This window comes from Cloeon dipterum, chromosome 1 (assembly GCF_949628265.1).
Source record: "Cloeon dipterum chromosome 1, ieCloDipt1.1, whole genome shotgun sequence".
NCBI classification, from domain to species: domain Eukaryota; kingdom Metazoa; phylum Arthropoda; class Insecta; order Ephemeroptera; family Baetidae; genus Cloeon; species Cloeon dipterum.
Genome location: NC_088786.1, coordinates 30,227,896 through 30,255,727, shown reverse-complemented (window position 1 = coordinate 30,255,727; position 27,832 = coordinate 30,227,896). Strand labels below are relative to the sequence as shown.

The 27,832-nt window shown below is 39.5% G+C and overlaps 1 protein-coding gene across 4 annotated transcripts in view; it reads left to right on the top strand.

The window, feature by feature from the left end:
• peb (pebbled) overlaps positions 1 to 27,832 on the top strand; it is a 55,379-nt gene that overhangs the window by 8,915 nt on the left and 18,632 nt on the right. For 2 of the 4 annotated variants that reach the window (XM_065476737.1, XM_065476730.1), the window contains exon 1: positions 9,400 to 9,595. The exons of the other annotated variants lie outside the window; for them this stretch is intronic. The gene's annotated coding sequence lies outside the window, so the exon portion shown is untranslated. Of the gene's footprint in view, positions 1 to 9,399; positions 9,596 to 27,832 lie in introns of those variants that run through there. 4 annotated transcript variants of the gene reach the window in all.

The window sequence follows — 27,832 nt, the reverse complement described above, 5'->3', positions numbered from 1 at the left end:
TATTGTGCAACCCTTGAACTATTTTTTTTTTAAATTAACCAATACAGAAGATGTTACTTTTCAGAATCGTTTTGAAATATCAGAAATAATTCGATAGAAAATGCTCCTTGCTGCATTTTTTTTACCATGTTTGCTCTGACGCAAAATGAGATAAACATAGAAGTGCAGCTGCGCCTAATGACTCTTTTACGTTTTTAACAACGCTTATTTAGTGTTTTACAAGCATTGTGAAATTCTATTTGAAGCAATGTCGAGGATGAAATCTTTGATTGGGTCACATTGAACTCACTCGAATAAGAGCATAAAAGTCATTTTTATTTTAAATACAATATTTGTATCGAAACCTTTTGCTTTTTCGTTAAACAGTTTTGCCGCATTATGTTTACATGTGACAAACGCCTCTTTCACGCCTTTCCGAGCGCAATTAATTTGCTTGCTAATTAGGGGGTATGTCAGTTGATGACGAGCGACTTTATTACTCGTTATCATTCCTCTTTTACTTAAATGCTCGCGGTTTGTTGTTTGTGTGAGAATAATCGCGCCGCCACGCATCATGAGATTAATTGTGTGAGAAATCCAGTCGCGTATATAATTCTTGTACTAAAAGAGCAATATTGTCACTTAAGAAATTAAGGACAGTTATGAAGTGGTCTTAATTTTACTGTGGCATCAAGCTATTTTATTTTTATATTTTACTTACACAAGCGAAAAGACTAATAATTACGCTGCATGTGCCAGAGAGGCTTTTGAAAGCAGAGATTAAATTGATATAGTACCCTTTGTTTTGAGAAATATGAAATAATTGAGGAAAAATGTTATGTATTTTTGCCGAAAATTTCTTATTGAGGGAAGGAAGAGTATATTTGTTATGATCGATTGATTAATTAGTTAATGTGCAACTATTTCAAATCTAAGCGAATATTCAGATATTTTTGGAGGGACCAGTGAATGCAAAGTACTTTAGCGTCCTTTTCTTGAATAAGATAACTGCCACGTAATTTTCGTGATTTACTGGAAGTTTGAAGTGCAATATCTCTCTTTTTCTTTCATCTAATGAAATCGAAAGGGTTTGTTTTTCTCTGTCAATAATCTTGTGTCTGCAATAGACGAAAACTGACAAAACAAAACAAATTTATTTCTAAAAATGAGAAAACCACTATTGATAATAATATTCATCTGCACATTTTTACAAACAAAGTTCATAAAAGAATTTTCCTCTTGAGGTTTATGTGTCCCAGTTTTGGAATACTCTTATATTTTACTGCCAAACTGATATATATGTTCTGTCATGAGTTGAAGGTTGTGCATATAATCTACAATTCCCATAAATGACGAATGAGCCAAATGGTGTCCAGCAGCACACCGCACGTTATCTTTTCAGAGTATTTCCTGCGTTCGAGCGCCGCAACTGCGCACTGATGACTTTTAAATATTATAATTACACGTGCTGTCTGTCTGCTATCTGTGCGCGAAGGAAGTGCTATTTAATGTCCCCGTGTGCGAGAGAAAACCTCAAAGGTTAGAGAAAAACTAGCTCGCGCAAAAGAAACAAGGTGGTGCAATTTACTGCCGGATTGCGCTTGCAATGCGCGCAGGCGAATAAACACTCGGCTTTCACGTCACACGCGATTGATAGCTCTTTCGCATGGCAATTTTATCGTATACCCTGAAAATATTTGTATCAGGCTTAAATCCTTGAATATTTCCCCTTAAACATCAACAATCTGGAAATTTTAACATGCGAAGAATTGGTAGTCTATTAATATAATGAAATCTGCGCCGAGATTGAAAAGTTTGACAAGATTCACAAAATTAATTACACTTTGTGTGTTGAGGCATGAAACAGCGTTGGTAAAAAAATGACGACACATTAAAACAGAGTATTTATGTAACTGCGATGTGCAGGCTACGGCGGCGGCCCACATTTTTCTTTCTCGACGGGTTAAATTTTCCGCTGCACTCTGTAAGCTTTCCTTGACCACCTTTGTCAAGCTCTCGCGGCGTCACTCTGCTGATAGCACACCGTTGCTGTGCTCCCTTGCTTTTCTTTTCAAGCGATAAATTGTGCCTTGCTGGACGCCCAGGGGGCAAGAAAAACTAGTGCGTGATTCATAGCAGACCTCCAGCTTCGCAAACACAATGAACGCACACTAGTACGCGCTTAATCATTCGTTATTATGAAACAATTAAACATGCCTTGAGGTACATCAGATCAGCTTTTTTCAATTTAAAATTCATCTGGATTTGAAGAAGAGAACCATTTTTATGAATTGATAATAAAATAAAAAAGTCTGACCCAAAATCAGTAACTTAATTTTAAAAAATTGTAAATTTGTGAAATTTCTAAAAATTGAAAGGTGAAAATTTTGTGATTTAATTTTATCAACGTCTTATGGGTGTGTGAAATACTGAAACTTATAGGGAAAGCATTTTCTGCTAATCACAGAGCAGGAAAAAATTAATGTAATTTCAATATTGCTTCAAGCGGAGAATTTCAACATGCTTGTAATACATTAATTAAAAAAAACAGGGAATAGTCATTTGGCATCAATAATGTTCATTAAATTTTAACAAACTTTGTACATGCAGCAAGAGGGGAGGAGAGAGGGGGGTAATTTTCTATCGGATTATCAATTGCTTCTGAAAAGTAACATCTGTATTGGTTAATTAAAAGAAATTGTCAAAGGGGTTGCTTATATTTTTCATTTGTAATCCAGGTTAACCAATTAATTATATGGAAGCTTAGATAAGTGTTTTTTTTTCTTATATTATTTTGACTGATATTTAATTGACTTTCTAGAGAGGTAAGGGAAGTTATTTTATTTAAATCGACCAATAGACTTATACTTTCACAGCTTGATGGACTCAGGGTAAAGGTATAAATCATTTGTAGTGATGACATAAATAGCAGCCTTTTGGTTTGGTCCGCTGACAACATCACCCGCGCCACCCGCGTCGCGCTGTCATAAATCCTATACGCCATAAAATATCCTCTACTGCAACACATAAAGGAGCAATGTTTGACCAACAATTTATTATTTTCCTTTCAACAGTAAGCTTTAAGAAGGTTTCAAAATTTATTGGTATACAATTTTTCTGTCGGTACAGCACAAAATAGTTTCTTAACAAACATTGACAGCATTATCTGCAGTCTTGAGATTTAATGTTGTCCAGTACACATTTTTATTAGACAAATGATTCTGTCTACCAACTAAAAAAAAAAACAGTGAAACGATTTAAAACCTGACTTGTGACGTTTATGAGCAGAGTTGATAGCTCCGAAGAACGTTATAATAACAATTCGGTCCTCGGCGCTTTTTGCGCTTGTCACTTGGCCAATATAATTATCAAGTCGCATAACTATCGCGCTGTTTGTTTTAACAATGATCTTAAAAAACAACCCCTGCCGCCTATACGTGCACACGCATCCCTCTCCTAGACGGAAGGATAATAATGCGGCTGCTTTTATCTGCAGCAATATGCTTTTCTTTCTGCTGGGATTAACAAGAAGTATCTCATTAATAACGCTCAACAAAAAGCACTGACTAAACAAGCGCGCATCCTTTCTGAATATTCTCGCTCGACTATCATGCCTGCATAGCGAGCTGATTTGAATAAATACTTTGCTGCCAACCGTATACGCGCGTTTGTAAATTTCACCGGAGATACATTATTATCATTTATTATTTTACTATGCCGTGCGCACACTCACACGTGGTACCCACCAATATAATGTGTTCCTCTAGACTATACGGTGAAAAACATTTCAAAATTAATTGCACGCCGCCAATGTAATGACTCACTTCACATTATACAATTCAGATGTAATAAATTTTCACTCTCAGAATGACGTCCTCACTGGTTCACTCCCGTTCACTGTTTGATCAGCTCAAAAAATTATCAAATGCTTAATTTGCTTCATGAGGCTTCGACATTCCCTGAATCAAATCGGAAATTTCGAATATTCTGCCAGTTTTACTTGCAGAAATTTATTTCAAGGTTTATTCATCAGGGCAAATTCATTGCTAAATTAGGGTAAAATCCACAAATACATAAATAGCGACTTGAAATATTGCTAAAATTTTGTAGATTAATTTATTTTACATTAATTAAAATAAATAAAGAATTAAAATTTTACTTTGCAAATTGTGAAAATAAAATAGGCTACAATTGGTTCAAAAATATAAATAAATATTCGTGCTTTTAAATATGTGAGTTGAGTAAGGAAAAAACAAAATTTATATCTTTGAAATTTGAATCTCTGCTATTGCAATTGCCTCCCAACACCATAAAAAAAATCTGATCGTGCCGTGTTGCACAAAATAAAACCCTTTCTGATTCAAAAGTTGCATATCCGCGGATCTTTCGAAGCATCCCAGCTGCGCGATTGGTATGAATGGATGGAATGGATAATGATGAGGGTAAACTGATCAAAGCCTTTTCTTCTCGCTTGTCACCCCACAACCCTTCACCCATGCAGTTGTGTGTATATGTGCGCGCATCGCTAAAAAAGCTCTGCCAGCAAGGATCCTGTTGCGTCACTTTCTACACCCTCGAAGATGCGCGAGACTGACCCCACACAAGCTTACCCCCTCGTAACGGCCGGACCCATGGGATCATATAGCTACCCGGCATTGTTCCCCTTGACCAAGATAAACGACACTGCTGTGAAAAAACGGCCTGCCTGAATTAATCTATGCATCACCTGAGTGACCAGTTTTTTGACTGATTCAATCCACCGGGAAAGATGCGCGCGTCTCATAATATATTCTCTTCTCTGTTGCTGCAACGTTATTTCTTGTAAGCAGAAAGCTGCGCAAGTAGATAAGGGTCAGAGCGAGTAAATTCAGTTTTGCACGCAAATATTTTGACGTTGATAGCAATTTTTTATAAGTTAGAAAATAGCCACAGAATTGAATTAGAATTAACTCTGAGGGAAGCTTAAAAAATATGTAAAAATTGACAAATTGTGTAGATTTAAAATTGTTGCACGCATATGCGTATAATAAAATCATTAATTAATTGAATTAGAGTTTTCTTATATAAATCAGCTACGAAAAAATGTAATATCCACCATATTTTGTGATAAGGAGGACTAAAATGCCTATTAAATATTGACTGTTAATTTTTTACACAAATTAATCGAATTTACGTGATGCTAAGACTAATAAAATTGTTTTTGCCAACTCGCCTGGAATATTCAAATTGTAAACTGTGCGGGTTCGAAGGGACCAAAAATATGTTAATTTTTATTCTTGCTCTGACTACATCGCATCCTGACCAGCTGAAGGATAAAGTCTAGTCTAGAAAATTCACCCTGTTTATAACCAACTGCTACTCCTAATGTTGAGTTAATAGCGAAATGAGAGGGTGCCGACAAAGAAGCGCAAAACAAAATTCGAAAGTTGCAGCCGTTGGTGACCCCGGCCTGATATCGATTCATTTGCTGGCTCCAAAATGCAGAAAAATGGATCGTCGTCGAGTTTTTTCTTGCTGCATTTCTATCGAGATGAGCAGAAAGGGGTGAAAGACTTTGCTGGTGCAGGTTTTTTATCTGCGTGCCGTCCAACGTCCACCCTAAAGCACCGTTCAATCCAGTCTCCACGCTTCTTTAAAGTGGTCTGAACGGTGCATTTCGAGCGAGGGGAGCAATTTTATTACCAAATTATTAGCTCGTGCATAAAAAATGCACCAAGACGTTTTTGAACCAAATATAAAGGGAGTACAAACGAGTACTGGTCAGTCTGTCAGTGAGCGAACGGCTTCTCACGCATCTGCACGGGACGCAGGACGAAAAGAAGCAGAGACCCTCAATGCTGGCCAGTGGTCACTCTCGACGCTGCAACTTTTTCCTCATGCTGGACACATGCACAAAAAGTTGTATCTCCCCGCATCTCGCGTTACGTGAGCAGGGATGCATTCAAAGGGAAAGCAGGATTTTTACTTTCCAACCATTATATATATATAGAGCCTACTGGTTTTCTAAAATAGGAGAATTTTAATCAAGTTTGCCTAATTTCCTTTTCTTATGAAATTAGGGTTATTAGTCATATTTAAATTGGATTGATACGCGCAGGAAACAAAAACAATCTTTTTGATTTGGTAAAAACATATTTTTCTATGGAATAAAATAGGTATTAATTTTATGTAGAGTGACGCTACTTGCAATTTTTTTTGCTCTTTTTATCCCTGTCCGAGGACCGGAGGACCGGGAAGGGCGCGCACTGCACTAGCACGAATGCTGAAACCCGGGTCCCAATAACACCGCGAACGGATAACATGGGCGCACCAGGCCGCACAGGGACCCAGCCCACTGAAGACCGCACCGAGGACTGCATTGAAACGCTAGACATTTGTCCCGTGAAGCCAAATCACGCATGCTGGAAAGGTGCAAACCAGCAAGTAGCGAGTCGGTGCCGGTGCGCCTCCCAGCCCGTTGAGCAATTTTATTCGAGTCACTAAACTAACCACTTTTTTGCCATTTCTGACATTGGGTAGTCAGTATTAGATCTTCGAACTGCTCAAATACCTCTCATTGCTTTGACACTCCTGAGAGTGCCTTATTAACAATGCGAGCCAATTTGAAAAGCACACAAAAGTTTTAAGCTAATAAAACTGTAAATGCGGGGGTGCACAATAGAGATCACCAAGCCGATCCATGTTGTAATAACGATAAATCCGTTTGGTTCGTATTCCATTAGAAACGTCTCATTTGTGTGGTATAGCGCAAAAAGCAGCTACTTTCCTATCATATTTATCACCCTGGTGATCTGCACACAGAAATGTAGCACACGCACTTGGCGGCTATAGAAGGATTCCCAAAAGGAAGTGCCCCGTGCGTTTAAATGAAATCGCGCGGCGAGCGAGTGACGCGCGTTTCTCTCTCCGCATGCACATTGTGTGTTCGGACTTCAAAGAAGTGCGCTCGCTCGGCGCGACAGAGAGAAATAAATCCATGCTGCATTGAGAAGAGAAAAGACCCAACCTTAATTCCCGCTAATGAAATTCAAGGCACACTTTGTTTGTGTATTGATTCGATCGCCATGCGTCGTCTCTTATAAGTTTTATAATAGGAGAATCTCTCCTTTTGCAGAGAAAAGGATGAGATCACGTTATTTTTTATTGTCTTGCGCGTCCGTCAAAGTCTGCCTGGACAGTCGGATGCACAAACTTCCATTTAAATTAATTATTTCAATTCTTATTGGGCAAAATTTATAATAATAATTTGGTTTTAAGTACAAAAACAGGCCAAAATAGCAAATAGGTTCAAGGATTTACATATTTTTGAGCCAGAATGGGAATGGACATCGAATACAATTAGGACAATGCAAGAGGTAAAATTTATAATTTAAATATCATTCCAAAAAGCTAACAAGAATAATCCGTTTATAGGTTTTAGTTCCATGCATACTGTCATGCCAGGATAGGCAATTCAATTTTAGGCACATGGTTGGCCAACATCCACCGGTCAATATTACACAAATTGAAAGGTGTTATAAAAAGAAAAAAGTGACTGTTTGGTCCGGAATAATAAATCAATTTTAAAAGGCCGACCTACCGCATGTTGAAATTCCCAAGTCTGCGGTGAAAATTCGGAGAGGACGCAGTAAATATCCTCAAAGTCTTGAAACAGATGCGAAATCCTTTTTTAGTTTTTATTATTTTTTTTTGTAAAGCGTATATCGATTACATGAAATACTTTTAGAAAGAATCTGCCTTAAAAATCTTGCTTAAAATTGACATTGACTTCAAATGCGTACAGAGCAAGCATCCAATCGTTGTCATCTTTTAATGAGTAGTTTAATTCAGACACATTTCATGGACGAGTATTGGATGTCTCATTTGTAGTGAAAAAATCTTATTTTTTTCTCTGTTCAACCTCTTTCTGTTGGAGGGTTCAAATGCGCGCAAATGATTATCGAGAGCAGTGTATTCAAATGTGATTAGAAAGTCAAGAAGAAATCCTTCGTGGATATTTCTGCACAGAAAAAGAAGCCAACGTAATATAAAGAGCCAAGAGATGAGGCCACACCAACACGTTTAAAAGAAGCCACTCTGATTGTTGACCGTTCGCGCGCTGTCTACGGCCTGTATATTTTATGCTGCATTTGAAATGGACCATCCATGTGGTGCTGCCGGTAATCAGATACCCATCCATTGATCCACTTACCCTATAATCAGATTACATCATGCAGACGACGCAAATCCATTTCGCTCCTCAATCGAGCGCGCTCGTGTTGGTGCGGCTAGCCCATCTCCTATATTATATTCTTTGGTGCTAATTGATTATTGAGAAAGGACAATCAGTCATTTCAAGAAAATCATAACTTTCAATTTTCGCTAAGCTCTTTCTAATTGTCCGAAAAATCGCTTTCAGAAATATTTCTTTTGTGTTTCGCGTGCCGTTTGTTTGTAATGGTATACAGAGTGTATTTAAATTTTGATTGGATAGGGCCATTAGTTTAATTTTTGAGTCATATTTCCCGTTTCGGGCGAAGAGGATAAACATTTTCTGATTTTATTTAGAAAAAATTGCGATTGGTTTCTTTGCTCTCTTCATTTAAATTAAAAGATCTGATATAAAGTTTGCTCATTGAATAATTAGATTTTAAAGCTGGGAATTACTCAACAATTTTACAAACCCAAATTATTTGAGTGAGATTTTGATATTAAAAAATCAGTACTCTGCACTACTAAACCACAAATATATTTATTATGTTAAGTTAACAAATCAAAATTTTGATTGATGCCAATGGAGGCAGAAGAATATAAGGCTGTCATAGTTTTTCAATTGAAATTTATGCAACTTCCTCTCTCTGTAGCGTGTCGAATATTTCTACAGAGATCAACAGAGATATAGAAAAAATGATCACAGCTGTATTGCTCAACAGCAAGAATATTATGTCCAAAATATGGAAAAACAAACAGTTCAATGTGCACCGAAGATGCCTTTAATATCAACAGATATAAAGTAGCTAAGTAATTGGAAAAAGGAGTTTTAAAATAATGTTTTCCTCGCACATCAATAAAATAGATCAATAAATCACAAACCATTAGGGCCTAATATTTATTTATAATTATGTATATAATGAAATTCTGCTGACCTATGCTTCAATACGTTTTTGTAATGGTCAGAAGTCAGGATTAAGAAGAAGGTGCCATTCAAAGAAATTTTTGTATTTGCATATCGGGTAATGAAGACACGTAAAAACAACAAAAAATTTCATCCGCGCTAAGGAGGTTGCTTGCTGATTGCGAGAAATGGAGGAGCAATGAGCAGTCTCAGAATTCCCCCTCCATGTCTGTGTTCGCCGCAACACCTTCGCGGCTGCCAGGGAGGAGGTTCCCTTCTCTCTCTCTCTCTCTCTCTCTCTTGCTCTCTCGCTGCGTGTTGCAGTCTATCATGACTTTTAGTCTGTAGTCCAACACGGCCAGGTACAGACGACCCCCTTGTGACGCAATCTGCTCATCAGGCTGCTGCAATATTTGAGTTATTTGGTCGCCAGACCCGGACTTTACTCAGTCAGTGGCTTTCTCGTGGACTTACTGCTAGTGTGCCGTTGAAGCGTGTTTAGGTGTCGTCGCATCTAAATTTGTAAGTACCATATTTTTAAAATTTTCATATTCATATTCGTATTTATTTATGGGGGGCTCACACTTTCCGCTCACTCACACTTCTCGCTCTGATGGGAAGATTCAATGTTAATCCCTATCCTAGCGAGAAGTGTGAGTTGGGCGAAAATGGTGAGTCTGCCATATTTCTATTCCGTGGACCGGTCGCCGATAATTAAATACATTGCAAGGCCGTAAAACACTGCTTGCAATTCTCTTCTTTAAGGCCGAACTAATTAGGTGTTAATCCGTGTTTTTATTGAATTTTATTGTTAACGGGATCTGAGTCACAAACTTAAAGTGTCAAATCGAAATTCAAGCCGAAAAACTTATTCAGGTTTTAAATATGCTGCCGTATGAAAGCTAGATATTTTTAATCCAGTAAATAAAAGTTGATCACGCTATATTTTAATCCTGCGCTCACATGCATACCACACACCGACAATTTGTGTTGCTGCATTCTTTGGAAGCTGGAGAAGCTGCAAGGTTGCGCATTATTTATTGTCTCCCTACGGAATGGAAAGATTACCGACTTGCTTTAGCCTGCCTGCGCGACCCAACACTGACCAAGGCTTTTGTCTACAAAAAACGGTAGAACGCCAAAATGAACAAAGACAACCACCCTCACTTCTTTCCCTGCTGTGCCTCTTTATATGTATATGCTGTGTGGTCCGGATCATCAATTTATGGAGACAGGCGTCGTAGAACAAATATTATGGTAAAGTTAGTTACAGTTTCTGCCGGGCTACACATCTCGCAAGTTCTTATGAGAATTTCATGTAAAAGTAGGGGTGGCGAAAACTCTAGCTTTTCCATAACAGTGGTGGAAACGCGCTGGTGGATCAAAGGCTTTTGAGATTTAGCGCGCAAGGTCGCTTGGGCGGCTGATGGCTCGAATATTGAAAGATGCTACGCATACATGTAAAATGTTGTGTATTGCTTTTTTATCAAGGGAGCAAAAAGTTGCTAGAAACACAGGAAAATCGGTATAACGCAGCCAAAAGCTCCCTTTTTTGGAGCGAATTTTTAAATAAAAATATTATTTCGTCCCACAACACGCATCACATAATTTTATGCCCATATGATTGCTAAATAATTATCATTTCTTAACTCGAGGGACTTAAGCATCATGCCACTTTCTGTTGATTGCAACCGTTGATTCGCTTTAAACAAATTCTTTTCTCGTTTTCCATCTCCCTGTCGCAACATCAATCATTATTTAGAAATAGTTATTTTCACTTCTTTTGAAGTAGTTAGTTTCTCAAGAAAATGGGAATTTATTTCAAACAAAAGGATACATCATCTTAACCCTCATTGTTGATGATTCATCGGTATTTTGGATTGCTCATGGCACATGGTTAATAATGAGTTGAATTTATAATCATTTGAAGGTAAAATAATATGAAAAGAATGAGTGCCTCCTTCCGACAATTAAATATAAAAATGCAGTTAATGCACATATTAATTTTGTCCATATATTTTGATTTAATCACATCCATCTTCCGCGTATCCTCGTCCATAAATTCACTCGTTTGGAATAATTAATTCAATACTTGACAAGAAAACTAATAACATCATCTCATCCTCGTTCAGATACGCTGAATCTGGGCGAGTTACTAAAAATATACCTTAAACCAAAGAAAGAGTTTGTTATTAATTTTCCTGTCAAGATTGACAAACCAAGTTAAACCTTTTTTGACAAGGGATGTTAACTCAATATGTTATTTCTTCACCAAAAAGCAAGCATTTTAGTGGGTTTTGTTAAGAGTCAAGAGATTTATGACTTCAGATGACGATGAACCTTGAGAGAGGGTAAGGAGAGTTCAAGGATGCTGTTTTGTGATTTTTCTCGTTTCTACGAATGTTCTTTTCACACAATTTGTCGATTGTTTGGAATTAGATTTATTGTGCTATTGGGAGATGCTTTAAGAATTACAAAATTTTGAAAGAAGATTTTGGTCCATGCAGGCAGGCAATTTAGCACGCCTATTGTGAAAACAGAATGACTATTGGCTATTCTCTGAGGGTAAACACGAAAGTGAAATAACACAGGGAGTGAAACTTTCCCTTCCCTGAGCGGGCCATACAAACATTTTACTCCATACTGTGAAAGACGCATCTCAAGGCCGCTTCAACCCTAGCCCATGGAGCAAAGGAGAAGCAGACAATAGCTCGGCACATCTTTGGGATCATGCACTAATGGGATGAACCCGAATGCATAGGGCACTTATTTTGTGACACAAAACTTAAGTCTTTGTCTTGCGCGGAACAAATCGAGGATGTTTTTATTTGAGAAATCGCTTTGATTTGTTGTTTCTTCTGCATTATTATTTGTTTGCTCAAGCTATTCACATCACACACAAAAAGGATAATAGTTTAGAGATAAGAATGGTCCTCATTTCTTTTCAAGCTTTTCATAATACAAATATTTCGCCCAATTTACGCTTTTATGAATATTTGACTTAGTCGATAATGCATTAATGGTGCAATCGGTCCAAAAGCAGAAGAAAGTTTCCAATATGAATATTGCATCTATTTTCACGCTGCGTGCGCAATCAAATCGGCGCCATGTGAATGAAATAAAGCTATAATAATACCTCGCCTCGCGCTAATTTAATATTCCAAGCTGCTTCTCTCGGCTGCTGCTCGTTTTTTTGCTCCGATATCAATTGGCGTCTTGTTTGTTTATTGGATTGATTTCACTTGATCATGATGCACCTTGGCCTGTCGACATTTTTTACGCATCAACGTTGCCAACAGCCGAAGCAACGCCTTTTATGATCACTTTTATAACGCATGCACGCAAGTTTTATTAAAGTCGAGAAAAGTTTCACTAATACTGATAAACATACAGAGGGGTCGCCTGATTGTTTCTTGATGAAATCAGTCCGAAACAAATTCATATTATCATTATTTTCCGTCAGTTTTCTATTTGGAAAAATCCGTTCTATGACAACTTCCACTGCTGATTTCGGACCAATGCTGTTCCGAGAAAATTCCTTTGAACCAAGAACCGCATTCCCATTTCCCATGCTGAGTGATATCCACATAAACAAAGTACATATTAACACAGAGTAACTCACGCTTTGTAATGCCGATGCTGCGTGCGAATCCAAACGGCTGATAGCGCCGAGAAGAAAAAAATTTAATTTTAATTCAAATGTGGCGAGGGTTGCTGCAGCAGCAGCCGCTCTATAGTCCGCGAAAATCTGCACACATCCTCGCTGCTTTTATCTTGGCTCATTTGAATATTCCGCATTTTTTTGCTGCACTCCCCTTCTGTAATTGCACTGCTGCGCGAATCTGGAGATCTTTTTTCGTAACTTTTCACGCCGCTCTGCCGAGAGTAAGTACACACGCAGCAACGTATAAAATATAATTTAATAATTATCGCGCACGGTGTCGAGGTATAAAAGCAGAGTATTTCTGCCGACGAGATTGAGCTCTTCGATTATTCTGCTGCATCATCGTCTGCGTGCGTTTTAATATTCATAACCGGTCCTAATTAAATTTTACTAAATGCTAATTAAGTCGGCTGCTGATGACAAAGGGGTCAACTCTCAGGCTCAGCCAAATATTTAATTTAATTCGTGCCGCCGGACAGTAAAAATATACCCATCAGTGTGCGCTTGCAATAAGAGTGTCGTTTTCCGTGCTTTGAGGCCATTGTTTGCGAAACTTGCGCGCGGGACCTCGTTAATTTATGGCTCTGGAAATTCGATTCTGCGCTTTAATTTCAGCTTGAGTGCACTTTGATTGCTCTCTGCGACGCTGCTTATTCTATTGGCACTCGACAAACATTTTAACATGTTTTTCTAATATGTGAAATATTTCACAGCATCCACATACATTTGTTTAGCTGTAATTGTCAATCTATTAGCTGAAACGATCCTATTATTTCAAGTTGACTCGCGGCATTCACAACTACACACGTTCGAATTTTTCACTAATTACAAGTTTTTTTTTCTTGAAAGCATCTCTTTATCTAAAAATTGATCTTATTTGTGTTGTCCCATCTGTTAGCTGAAAAACGTTATTTTTTCGCATCCTAGTCTCGAGTTCACCTGCCTGCAAAGTTATCAGATGCTCGCTAACCGCTGAGCAGCTCATATTATATTCACAATTTGTTTTTATCACTATATAGCATCCCATCCGGTATCACTTTTACATGTTTGTAGAACAATCCGCGTTGCAAGTAATGACGTCTAATTATCTCGACGGCGGCGCGCGGCAGCAGGAGATCGAGCATCTTTTTCTCTTGATTCATTCTGCTTATTTTCCTGAAAATGCATCTGCCGCGAGACGCAGCGCAGATGATATTAAACACGCGCGCATCGCCTCCTGCTCATGTGAAAGCGACAGAGAAATATTTTACTGATGAATATTATTCGAAACTGATTCTTCCTGTTTCATGCTCTCCCAGCATGAAGTAAATTGTTCTATTGACCTTTTTGCTCCAGCAAAAGGATCATTGAAATTGTCGGCTTCTAGGAATTATTTGTACCCTTGTAGTATTGACTTATAGTTTTGCTCCAGCTCTTGTTATTTGCTGTTGACAATACGTCAAATAATATACAATGAGTTGGAATAATATTTAAGCTCATTTTTAACCTATTCTGTTATTGCTCCTGCGACTTGTCTTTTGTTGTATGTAGCCTCGCTTTTTCCGCATCTTCTCACGTTTCATCCCCAGCCAAGCAGGAAATACAATACCCCCGCGCGGTAGGTAAAAATCTCCAGCCTTTTGACTCTCCAAGGTTTTTTTTTAACGTTTTTAACTTATTATGCTGTTTTTTTCCCTCAATTTTCTACCCTTGCGAGAGTACTTTTTGTGATGTATAAGGCCTAAAATGCTGCGACTGGGATGAAAAATCAACACCTTAAGACTTATTTCAAATTGGCTTTGCGAGTATTTTATGCTGTTTCATGAGTGCTATCTAATCTTAAGCAGAATTTATTTGATTTTAAAGCAGCTTACAAAACGCAATTTTCACGCATGTTGCTATTTTGCTCGCTTATCGTGCCAAAAGTTTTGATCCTCTGCTGCACGCAATTGTGTTTGATGAATTTATCGCTGGAGTTTTAAGCTTCAACAAATGCACAGTTGGGCATCAGCAGCCGCAGCAACCTTGATCCCAATAGAGCACTCCTTTCGTCTGCGCTTTACCAGCACCGCTCTGCTGTGTATTTTTGATGATACCCGCATCTTCGATCGTAATACACAAAAATATAAACCGCCGCTGTCTCTAGCGCGTGCATTTATATGTTTTGACATGAGCAACGACTGAAAAGCGCAAATTAATCAACAGCTACAGCGGTGAATTCGTATTTTATCATGCTCTGAAATCAATTAATTTGTATAAAAAGAGGGATGCTCGTGTGAGTTAAAGGAAAATTCTTTTGTTATGCGTAAACCAATCCCTTAAGGATAAAATTAGAACCAATATTTTGTTATTAGCTATTAAGGAATTCTGTATTTTTTATGAAAGTGATCTGAAATGTCTAGCGCTGCTCTAAAATCATAATTTATGTTATATCGAATTAAAAAATGAAACACTTATCAGATTATTAATTAGAAAAAATTATAAATCTTTACATTTTCTCTCGTTTGCATTAAGCATTTTAAAATTAAAGCTTCCGTTCGGATGTCACAGCATCGTAAATTACACAGCTTTTCGGTTACAATAACGATCAAATTCTAATCATAAACGCTCGACACGCACAATGCGTCGCTTCTTCGGACGCAAAAGCACCTCATTTGGTTTGAACACACGCGAGAATCGGCCGGGCCGGCCGGTGGAGAAGAACCAGAAGCGGGCCGTATACGGAGTGTCTAAAAGAATCTCGCACCCTTCCTGTGCCACTTACACGAATGTTTAATCAAAACTTGCTCCTTTGAAAACGAGGGGATGAAGATGGCCGGCCAGGGGCTCTTTGTGATCCGATCTGCGACAAAAGCAGCTCGGTCTCGGCCATTAGCGGCAGGGGATGCATCGCCTGCTCCGTGGACGGGTCAAACGAGATTTGGTGGCGATGCGCCGCGCGAGAATTGATCTCCGCGCGCGAGTTGGTATTACGCAGATTTCACAGAGATGACCGGACCTGTTTAGCACGCGAGTAAAATTAGTGTTGATGCAATTGTGCTCCTGCTCCGGGGCAACATCTCGAGACTGACCACCGGTCATCCACGCGCGGGTCATACGTCGATCTGGTCCGCGCGTGTTCCATTCATCAGCCGCATCTCGTTTATTCAGATTTCCTCTCACTTAGTCGCACGCTCGAAATTTATACAATGCGCACACGCAATGTGTGCATAAAGGAGATTTTTGACAAGAAACCCGTAATAAAATCACCATAAAATTAATGTGAGTGTCCGCATTGTTAGAAGCAATAAAAATTAGCCGCATTTTTATTGGAGAGGAATCCATACTGCTATTAATTTATTGGCACACGATGTAAACTTCTAACACTGTATTCTACATTAAATTTCGTTGCTGCCGTTTTTGAAGCAATATTATGTAGCTGCAAAAAAAGGTTGGGGATTTCACCATCGGACATTGAACTACACGTCAGGCCTTTTACGTATAAACGCGTAAAAGGGAGCGAGAACAAAAAATCGGCTCCTTTTATACTATACATCCCCTGCCACGGTCATCCACCTTGGTAAAATATTGTCAGCCTTCTAAGAAATGACGAGATGTAAGCATCCTTGTTGCATGTTTCCCAACCCCGCATTGTGCACTCAAATTCTCTGTCAAACTTTGGAGGTTAAGCGCCAATCTCCCGCTGATGCTCAAACAATGGGTAGCTGAAGGTATACATGATTATCATTTTAAAGGCAGGTCGTGGTGCAACCGCGCGAAATTCGGTTCCAGATTAAAATTACTAATTTTGTTCTTTTCATTTCGACGGATTCATTTCCGTCTTTTCTGCTGCCGCTGCTGCTGCTGCACTTGAATTAATGCGGCACGCACGCACCTCAGAGCAGACAATGAAAAGACTCGGCTGCATTTGAAATTCAGCTCTGCTCTCCTTCGCTTCTGGAAGGATGGATGGGATGCTTTTGCTGCTATAGCAACATTTGGAGATGTTGATGATATTAGCAGGCATCGCACGTCCAATAAGCATGCGAGCGCCGCGCTGCTTATAAGAAAAAGGTCATTGTCACCTTTTAAGTAAGAGAGTGTGCACTTAACTTGCGTGTACCAGCCATTGGCGAATGCATTTATTGCGCATTGTTTTCTCTAGGCTATAGTTCCAGTTTAATGCTACTTTTCCAAACTAAAAATTATGCCGGGAAAACAAAAGGGGCTACTAAGAAATGAAATATTGAAAAAAATCTGATCTGTATGAAAAAATTATTTGGAATAATAAAGGAATTTGCCTTTGCTTACAGCCACGACATTAAAAATAAATAATTTTGGTATTATTCTTTACAGGGGACATTTTATAAAAAAAAACTTAATTTCGGTACATTTGAACAATTTAGTTCCCAAATTTATAAGTCACACGTAACGTATCACCGAGTTTTCCTCTTGCCAATTTCAATAAACGCATATAGTCCGTTTAGGCGCGCATATCAATAATCATCCAGTCCAGAGAAAAGTGTATAAGACACAATGCAGTTTTTTCGGAAAGTCCTTACGTGGAATCTATTTGCGTGTCCGCTGCGTGTTATATAGAGAAATAAGCTGCATACGTGGGCCTGCGAGTGACACACCACTGGCCGACGTGTTTTCCGCCGTTATCACGAAAGCTCCTCCGAGAACGAGGCAGAGGCGAAGTGATAAGGGCGCTGCCATTAGCGCCGAGCAAAGCAATTAAAGGAAAAAAGACAGAAAAGAAAAGAAAACAGAAACAGGACGGGTGCGCGAGTTTATTCTCGATGAGAGCGGTTTCGCAGCAGGAGTTTGAGAATGATAATTGCAAAAATTGAGCAACCGGGCGGCGAAAGAGCTTGTGATGGCCATGCTTGTTTTTGGACTCGCGGCTGTGTGCAATCTGCGCGAAAACAGGATTCACGAATTTCCCACATGATCGATGAGTTGCAACACCCATATAGATAGTGACGAGTTTTCTATATTTAGTATATGTATAGCATATGATAATTCAGTTTAAAAGTATAGGATTAAAATAGTTAATTTTAATGTCTTAAAGTTTTTTTTTCAAGAATTGGTAATTTTTAAGCATGAAAAGTCTTGCCAATTCATATCGGCTTGTACTAATCACAGCTGTCAAATGATAAAAATTGTGCAAATTTTAAAGAAAACACTCGAAGAGCGTTTTATGCTTTTTATAAAATATTAATTTCTTAGCTGCAAAGTTTGCACGTTCTTCTTTCATCCGGTTTTTGCTCGTTGCCAAGCCAGCCAGCATCCCATTCATTTAAGCTGCGCCTCTCTCTCTGCTCTCGTCTGAATCATGTTTCGTGTGACGAAAAAAGAAGTGGGTGTCACGGCGAGCTGCTGTGGTAGATTGAAATTCAATGCGCCGCAGCGTTTTGTGACCACAAAAACCTTACCATATCGCGTCGCCACGCAAAAATCACTCCCGTACGCGCTTGATGCTTTTCTGCGTATGGGAGTGTTTCCCGAGAGATGCATGCAACAATTTTTTTTTTACGAAATTAATGCGTCCTCGTATTATATTTTTAATATTTCCACACAAGCTCTCTTACTTGAGAGTTCTTCTCGGCGACAAAATTAGTGACGACGTGGCGGGCGCATAAATTATTGTTATATATTATATTTTTTCACCGGGGTTATTGTTATTCACGTGGTCGCCTTCTTTGGCTGGCAGCAGTCTCTCTTTCTCTCTCGCGCACGCAGCAGAGCGTATCTCTCGCTGGCTCCTATGCCAGCTTCCGGTGTCATGCCTTGCTTCTACCACAGACGCGGCACGCAGTGGACCATAGAGCCCGTGAGATTATTATAATGCATATTGAGTGGAAAGCATCAGGAGGAAAATAATATACATGTGCGCCGGCGGACTCGGTGTGGCAAGCATGCGATGAGAAATACGCCCACAATTCGAGTAGCTGGCAGATTTTTTTGTTCTTATTGTTGAATGGGTATCGCCCAGGTCATGCGGTAATCGTCAGTGTCAGATGAAAAGGATGATGGTTAGTGCTCACTTTGTTGCTGTATTTAAGGAATTATTCAACTCTCTGATTTGTTAGGGTCTTGAATAGAATTTGAAGAATCACTTCAAAACTCCATTATTTTTTCAAAGAAATATTGAGGGTAACTTCATGGTTGTCTTTTTAACAAAAAAGCCTTGAAAATGGTCCGCAGGTTGTCTTTATAAGATATTGGAATCCCGACAGGTATATAATAAACAATACTTTAGAGATTTTGAAAGCCATCCATTTATTTCGAGCATTGATCTATGGATTGTCAACTTAACAATAAGTCAAAACTCAAGCTTGAAAGATGAGTTCTTAGGAGAGGCCCAAGGCTGTGAGAGCCAGCAGAGGACACAGGTATCGCGACTCAGCTTCCCACGAGGATCCTTTGAGCTCTCACTTGGCGCAGTCTTGACGTCCGGTCGTCTCTCTCTCGCTCTGCGCTCGTTCTATCTGTGTGTGCGCTCGCTCGCTGGTCGTTGATGGGCGAGTGTGCGAAGCAAAAGGCAGAGCGAGCGAGAGAAGCACCACAACGCCGACATGAGCGCTCTGCTGCTCACTAGCCGTAAAGATTTCCTTCATGCTCTCGCTTCTTTTTTCGTTTTTTAAATTTAATTAATGTGTCCTTGGCGTTGCTGCATAACAATAATTCTCTCTCCGCCGAGCTGCCGGCTGTCGTACAAATTATGAAAATTGCCACGCGGGGAGAGTGAAAGGTACCTCTCTCAATGTGGAACACGCGGGCAGACGCAGAGTTGTGGTAATTAAAGAGGAAACGAGCATTTTAGCCGGTGCCCTGAACATCAGCATCTTAATCAGCAGGTGCTGTACGTAACCTTGGCTGTCGTATCCGTACACGCGCTTTTATTTTGCGATTTTTGTTACAATTAAAGTCACTACGCTGCGTGTGAATGCTGATGAAACTGCAACGAGTGCAGCCCTTTCTTGGCGCAAACGCAATATCTCACTCGCATCTCGCCGAGGATGCGGCTATAAATTATTAATTATTTCACGCTTGCGTGACAACGCCTTTTCTATATTTTCTTTCCTTTTTTGAATCCGCGCTATTTCCCATTTTGATTCACGCGTCTCATCCTTAATTTGTTGGAAAAACACGTGTCGTATTCATTGCGCAATTCAAATCATGATGTATAAAACATTCAGTTAAGCACCATTTGACAGTTTTTAAAATTACAAATAAATAATAGTTAAAAATGAGTTTTAGTGAGACAAAAAATATGGACTAATTTGATCACAAACCCTTTTTATGATTTCTGTAAGTATAACACATATTATACAAAACTTTGTACTTTGTGCCATATTTATCTAAGAGACTTTATTCACATTAAATAAATGCCATTAATTCCAAGGAATCTAATTAACAACTAACATGTACATTTTTAATGCGAGAGATGACTCGGAGCGATTAAAATGCTCACAAAAGCACACTAGCGCAGCTCCCTTCGCGGATTACCTCGGCAATTAGTTGAGTAATGAGTGTGAAATCGTTCTTTAGACAAGGGAAGTGCATAAACAGCAACACACACACAACATTACGTATACTGTATTATTCTCGCTGCTAAGGGAATCGGCGCAATTCGACGACAACTATCAACTTGCTGATTGTTTCTATAAGGCTGCACTAAATAGCTCCCTGTTTCTGATGAGAGCTATATATATAATAGAGTTATATATTGCTTGCAATGGGCTGCACGTGAGAAACCTTATATAAATTTGTTTTAGTCCTTATAAGTTAAAAGCTGTCGATGTGGATGTGACACTCAGAACAAGATGAACCCCAAGTTTCCAATTTTGTTTTAGTTCAAAACAATTTTATTTTAACAGATGCTGTGGACCAAATGAAGTCGAAGATTTCCGCGTGTGTGTCGTAAATCACGTGTACAAAAACAAAAAGGCAAACCGAAACCCCTCTGAGTGCAAATCAGGTTTTAACACCCTAACAGCATCCCTGCAGGACCACTTTTTATGTCGCTTTTCAAACGCAGCGAAAGAGCATGCGAAAGGTCTCTCCGCGGAGCCTGGGAGAGACATAAAAACTTGATCTGCAGCCAGTATAAGCTTAATCAGCTTCCGTTTTTTGCTCCTGTGAGTGAGCAATTTCTACCGTGCCCAGCATGCAAACCAGCCGCAATTTCAGCAGCTGCATTTTTGCTCGTTTTCTTTGACTCGACCACAGCACGGCCGTCCGACATACCCAAAAAAATCCTAATGTTTCTCGGCTGTGGCGGTGGATGCTGACGAGATGTTGGAATACGTACACAGCTTCCGTACAAAAAGCAGCAGAATGAATGGAGGAGAAAGAAAGTTTTTAGACCACGATTGATCCGCTACCAAAGAGCGATTCGCTTCACGAAGTTTGTGATGCGTCTCTCTCTATATATCTAACGTGTAAAACCGACGGTTTGTGTGCTCTCCGCTCTCGCTCTCCCACGCTAAACGCGTGGATAATAACCAAAATTTGATGCCACAGCATACACGCACGTCAGCCGATTTTTATCACGTTTAATTCAATTAACACACTCCTGAACCTAGTTGTGAAAAACCAATTATTTATTCGGCTCGCACGTCCTGCTGATCAAATTGTGGAGGAAAAAATAACAATCCAATTATTGCTTATCAAACAAAAACATCACTTGTTTTGGTTCTTGCAATTAAATTTGTATCTTTCCGCTATAAAATCTGCCAGATTAATTACAAGTACATTTACGATTCGCGAGCAGCAAAGCAACGAGTTTAATTTGCACACTCTCTAATTAAAGCAAACGCTTGATTGCTCAAGAAAACACGTCGGTGAAGCAGCTTGGAAATGCAAAGTTGGCAATTTCCCCTCTTGCGCGGTGACTGTTCAGAAGAAATCTCGCAGTCAGCTGTGCAGTTTCCTACAGCACCCAAGTATTGCTCTGCGCGAAAGAGAGATGTGTCGTGCTGCGCGACATTTTTCTAACCTGCATGCGGCAGGGCAGGTGACGAAACGAGCATTCGTGCTGCTGCGCCGCTGCCCGCCGATGTCGAAACGCGCGGCAGAGAAAAAGCCACTCTCGCGACGCCACTTTTTATTGTTTCACCGCGCCGCTGCTGGAATGACAAAAAGCTGGTGCACGGCGTTTGTAGTTGCGCCCAAAACCTTTCAATTAATATTCTGACCGCTACATTTTAAATGAAATAGAAAATTGGTAGCAAAGGTTTCCGTGGTTAGCTGATATAACATCATTGAAAAATAATTTTAACTAAGGCAGCTGAAAATTAAATTTTACTATTTAAGAGTTCAAAAGTTTTTTGAGGTGTTTACGTTTTACTTTGCAAAGAATAGACATCAAAATAGATCTTCTCCACCTTTGGCTTTATGAGTTGTGTTGTTCCATTCTATGTCCTTTAGAGACTAGAGACGTGGTGTGTTTGCCTAAGCCATTGGCCAGCAAACGAAGGCGTAAATTCTTGGCCACCGAGCCAGCTCTATCTTTTATTTGGGTTAACGCTTTGAATAAAGACCTCAGCAGTTGACACCTGTATGCTGCTGAGCAATCATTGTGTTTTTCAAATGCAAATCAGTTGCCTATTTATCTAGAACAGTTGATCTTCATATTTTCCTAGCTCTTCGGTGCCTCGTCATTGTATTTGTGCTGAAATAACAGATGCACCAATTAATAACCGAGCGCGCCTGATGTATAATTCTCCCATTTAGTTTGCTCCTAAATGGGTCGTCTTGGACGCTCTGAGAGCGCCTTGAGCAGCTTTCTATAGAGGGTGGAAATGAATTACTATTCTCATTTGCATTTCAAGCATCACGCGGAACAAATTATTTATGTTCGGGCAGGTGCTTGTGAAATTTCCTCTGACAGATCGATTTGTTTATTTTTTCTCGCACCATTTGGAGGGGAATTCATTTAAAACGGTCGTATATATGGTCTGGATTTCATAAGAGCTGAAAAATTGCGCCGATTCTCACATTTTGATGCAATTCACATTGTTCCGTTAAGTACATAATATATTATTTCCAGCTTTGAGGAAGGAAAGAGCTTTATAAAATACGCATTCGCATTCAATTCACTTTTTCATAATGTCTCGCTTAATATTACGCCCGCGAAACAATGACAGAAGCTTGAAAAATGTAGTCTTTATGATAATTTTCAGCGTAATGTGTTCGTCTTCCTTGCGTAATTTCATGAAAATATTTGCTCCCAATTACGAGCTGAAGAGAGAAAGTTTTTTGGTGAGTTGCTCCTTCGGAACAATAAAATCTCTAAGGCTTTGCACAATGCTGTATATATGTGCTCTCCATTAACCAACAACGCAAAGCATTGTCGGTTCTTTACAGATGATTGCAGATTTTGGTGGCCGAACAAGAAAAGCGCAATAAAAATATATTGCTCTCTTCGCCACTGATTCCGATGCAATATTTTTTGCTGCGGCGGGATTTCTCCACACTGAAAAATGGTCATTATATGTGTGCGGTGTTCGCAGCAAAGGAGGGAACAGATGAGATAGAGCCGCGCACTCGCCGAAAAATGAGGATCCTAGTGTGGAGTGTGGACTGTTTAACTGGTAGACCATATCAAACCGCGAGATAATCGAAATAGCGAAATATTGAGAGAAACCATGACACGAAACAGATCTCTAGATTAATAGGAAACAAAAATAATGAGGGAAATGATATTTATTAACAGCAGAGTTAATTAGAGACACGAGATTATTAGCGAGAATTAATAACTTTTTAAACTATTTCTGATTGTATAGTAAAATTAATTATTCTTTTACTCGTCTATATTTTAATCTGTGGTTTTAAGAAAGAATTGCAGCATTTTATTTTATTATGGAAATTTAAATTTGGTTAAAAGTGCTCTCACGAATGTGCATTGCCAAACGCTCTCAAGGCCATTTAAAAATGTAACGCACACGGCGCATATCTATCTCCGTGCACACAACAAACTACATAATAGGCTCTCAATAATTGTTCTGTTGAAAAGTATTTTGTGTGATAACTGGAGCTTTACGTGAAACTTCCTTTTGGCAAGTAAATTTTGGCTGCAGCTGCTGGCTCCAGCTCAAAGGCCTGATGGTGACCTCTCATGCCAATGATAAAATTTTATCCTGGGGTAATGAGCTAAACTTTTAATTAATATATGCAGATAAATTAACTGATGTTTTTCTTTTAGCTATATGATGAGTTTCATTGTTCATTAAATAATACATTTAATCTATATTTAATGGTGTACTTTATTTCTTGTATAAAATTTAAAACGCGTGCTTATTTGCATGGATCCCGTTCTCCTGTCAATTAGGCACAATTAATTCAATTTGCTATTATATATATAATAGCAGCTGCAAATTCGCTGAATTTCCAATTTAATAATCTGCCTGTGACGTCGCAACGAAGAAATAAATATACACTCTTTATATCCTGGCCGCGAGGAGTGAAACCGCAGATGCTTTTTAGGATCTGCTGGAGGCTGCAGCGTGGACCTGGAAATAAAAAATTTACGTTCTCTCTGTTAGAGCCATCTGCGCGCCGCGCCGCTCTCCTCGTCGCTGGAGCACGATATCAGCTGCTCAGCGGCGCGAGCCAACTGCATATTAAAAACTCACACAGGCATCCCCAGGTGCTCCATATCTCCTTAATGATGATTCAAATTTAACTATACACACACACACCGCACAAGGCGGCAGATGAAAAATTTCTCCGGCTGCTGTGAAAAGTCAGATGCTGCTCGATGTTTGACTCGTGAGCTGTGTAATAAAAACGATTAAGGAAAAGGGTTCATTTGCTGGGGCACGTGCCTCATTTATAGCCATTTGTGAGATTAAGCAAGGAACATTTCTTTTTCCAATATCTCTCTCTATATTTAAAATATCAAATGTGGTCAACTCTTGAAAAAAATTTTTATAACACAAGAAAGAACACAAGAAAGCAGATTAGAATGTGTTTCATATTGTTGTTTAGTGTTACAAAAAATGTTTCTAGACAAATTTTAATTTTGAAACGACTCTACAGTCATTTCGAAAATGTGCTCATTATACAATTTAGCGGAAGTAAAAATGTCGCTTAAAGTGCACCCTTTGACGGACCTCATGCCTTGAAGTTTGCAATGAAAACGATTTCCTCTCCCGGTAGCAAACACAGAAGCTCTTTGGAATTTAATCCAATCCGCGGCGGTAACCGTTCTGAAAGTGATCATTTTATTCACAAATCAGTCGTGCCGAGATGAGCCAATGAAACGAGCAAGACGCTATTCTTGGTGTCGGCGCGATCTCTGCAACCGCCGCGCGTCCAATGCAGGACCCGCTCCCCCCACCATGCAGCGATGCTGGTTTATTATGTGATGCGAGCGGCGCCGGCACACATGGAGCTCAAGATCAGAAAAGGGGAATAAAGGAAGCCGGCTCCGCGCGTCTGCCGCTCCGATTCGAATTTACCAACTCGGTATCTATGGAAACGGCAAGCAGCCGGGACACGTACACAAATAACGCCGCAAGGGGTGAGTTTCTGCCGGCGGCGGCAGTTCGTTCGTTAATAATTCATCCTCTGGGAAAAGTGGTCTGTCACGTGATCAATTTGATGAAACGCACGATCCGAAGATTTTAGACTGGACTCTATTTTGAAATAAAATTAACATCTCCGACGATTTAAAATCCGATATTAATCTGCTTTAAGCCAGCAGCATTCAGTGTTTGAAAATTCGACTAGAACTGCTGGTTTAAACTGATTTTTCTGTATTTAAAAAAAAATTGTAGCCTCAAAGACGTCATTTGAATCCAAATCTTGATCATCAGTCAGATTTGATGGATATATATTTTGTAATTTTTAACGCTCTCAGATTTTAGAAAATCTTGGTTTAATATAATGCAGTGTTTTGGCAAAACAACTGGAATAAATCTGGTTCAAACCGGTCTTTTCCGGAAAAACTGGATTTTTCCGGATTCTGATGGAATTTATCCCAGAATAGCGATTCGTTTATAATGATACTTAATTTTGGCGCCTCAGACCGATTCTAACGAATCAGACATGCGACCCGTCAGCGATTTCGTGTGAGGGTAGCTTGTTGCTCGCGCGCACACACGAATTTTCCATTTGGAGCGCTTATTATTACTATTATCATCGTTATCAAGATTTTTGCTTTTCAGGCAGGCCATCGTTACTATTGCTGCATTTTCAGTGGTGGGTGCAGACGCACAACAAAAAGTGGAAGAGTCGAGCAGAGAGAGAAAGAGAGAGAGAGAGCTGTGTCGCGGCTGGATGTTTTGTGCCGCCGTTGTCAGGGTGACTTGCTCACCAAACAAATCAACAGCAGCCAGGCCGACTCGATCCCTTTCTGATTGTGAGACCTGTCGGATAAAAGACTAGGTACAACGCTGTCGCTGTTTGTACACCTCAGATGGACTGCTGAAAAGATTTGGAAGGGTGAAAAATGATTTAAACTTTCTATACTGACACATGAGAGTGGGATTATATATATATACCTGAGGTGAAAAATGGGTTTCGCAAGATTTTTTTTCTGTTTGAAAAGACCTTGAGGGAAAAAGGTGGATGAAATCCTTTGTACCTGAGATTCAAAATGGGGATGAAAATAATGGTGCTACACGGGGAATATTCCATCCACCATCGCCAACTTTGTCGGCCTTGCATCTAATAGACCCTCTCGATCAGAACTTCCTTGAACTATACTTTTTTATTCGGTTGCTCATTGTTTAGCCTCTAATAAATTAAAAAGAGTCGATTGCGTCACACAAAATTGAAACTGGAATCCAGACGGCAGCACAAGCGCCCGAATAAAGATAATGATGCAGGTACACACACACTCGTTTTATCTGAGGCCTGTCTGCACGCTGCTGCTACAGCCATACTATTATTAATGATGTCGTGACGCAATTCTCAGCAGCTTACAGCAGCCTTCGCAGCGCCATTTTTGTTTCTGCTCCACACCCTGGGTTTCCATGGCGACCTTCGCTTTATTGAGCCCGACGCTGCTGCGAAATTGATGCAGACGAAAGATAAATTGCTCTTTCTCACACCTGACTCAACAGTGGAGGCGAAATTTCGTTTAAAATGTTTGAGTATACAGTTGCCTTGTTTTATACTGTGTAGATGAGATCGATCTATATAGAAAGGAGAGATGTCAAGGAACCTTTGTGTTGGGCTGGAAAATGCTATCGCTGAATTGTTAAATTATTGATACAGGCAATATACCACTGGGTCGATAGATAAAAATGTTGGATATATTTATAATGTAAAATTGCCCGACAAATTTCACCATCTTAACTAATCAATTTTAAATATTCCGTTGAAGAAAAAAGACGGATCAGCCGTTAATGAATTGATAATTTAATTGTAATGTAACACCTTTTTTAAAAACCAGAAATTTTGTTGGAGAATCAAATATTACAACGTTTTTACCTCTTTTGCTCTCGAGTATTTCTCTAGCCTCTCTCCAACTGACAGCCCTCCTGTTTAAAGTCGTTATACATTTTCAGAATCCAAACGATGCGGAGCATTATAATACTATGATTGTATTATAACATAAAACAAAAAAAACGCACACCTGCGAGCGGCGCACGTGCCCCCCCAGCGGCTGCCTGCCCGCTTCCCCGCGCTGCTCGATCACTTCCCTTCGCGTTTGGCAGGTGCTTCTCTCTTTCTCGCTGCTCCAGCATCAGCACTCTCATTTCCAACACCTTGCTAGCGTATTGTTGCGGCAGAAACAAACGCGAATGGGGGCTATCAACTCAAGCGTGTCCGAACTCAGTAATAACGTTACAACTGCCAATAAAACGGCGATTGCACTTTTCAGCTGACACCTCTTTAACTTTCATTTTTATTGGTGGTCCCTGTTGGAAAACAATAATCGAGAATGCGCGTATTTTCTCTATGAGAGATTTTGGACGTGTGCAAACTGGCTCTTTTTGGGCAAGGAAATTCCTTGCGCATGAAAAAGAGTATGCCATATTGTGATTCACAGTACGTTATGCGAGTGAGTCATACTTCTCAATTGTCTGTCAAAAGGAATTTTTATTAAGGTGCACCGTGGTTGGTGGACATGAATTATCAATCAAGTGTTTAGATGCAAGCGAATTAATAAGACC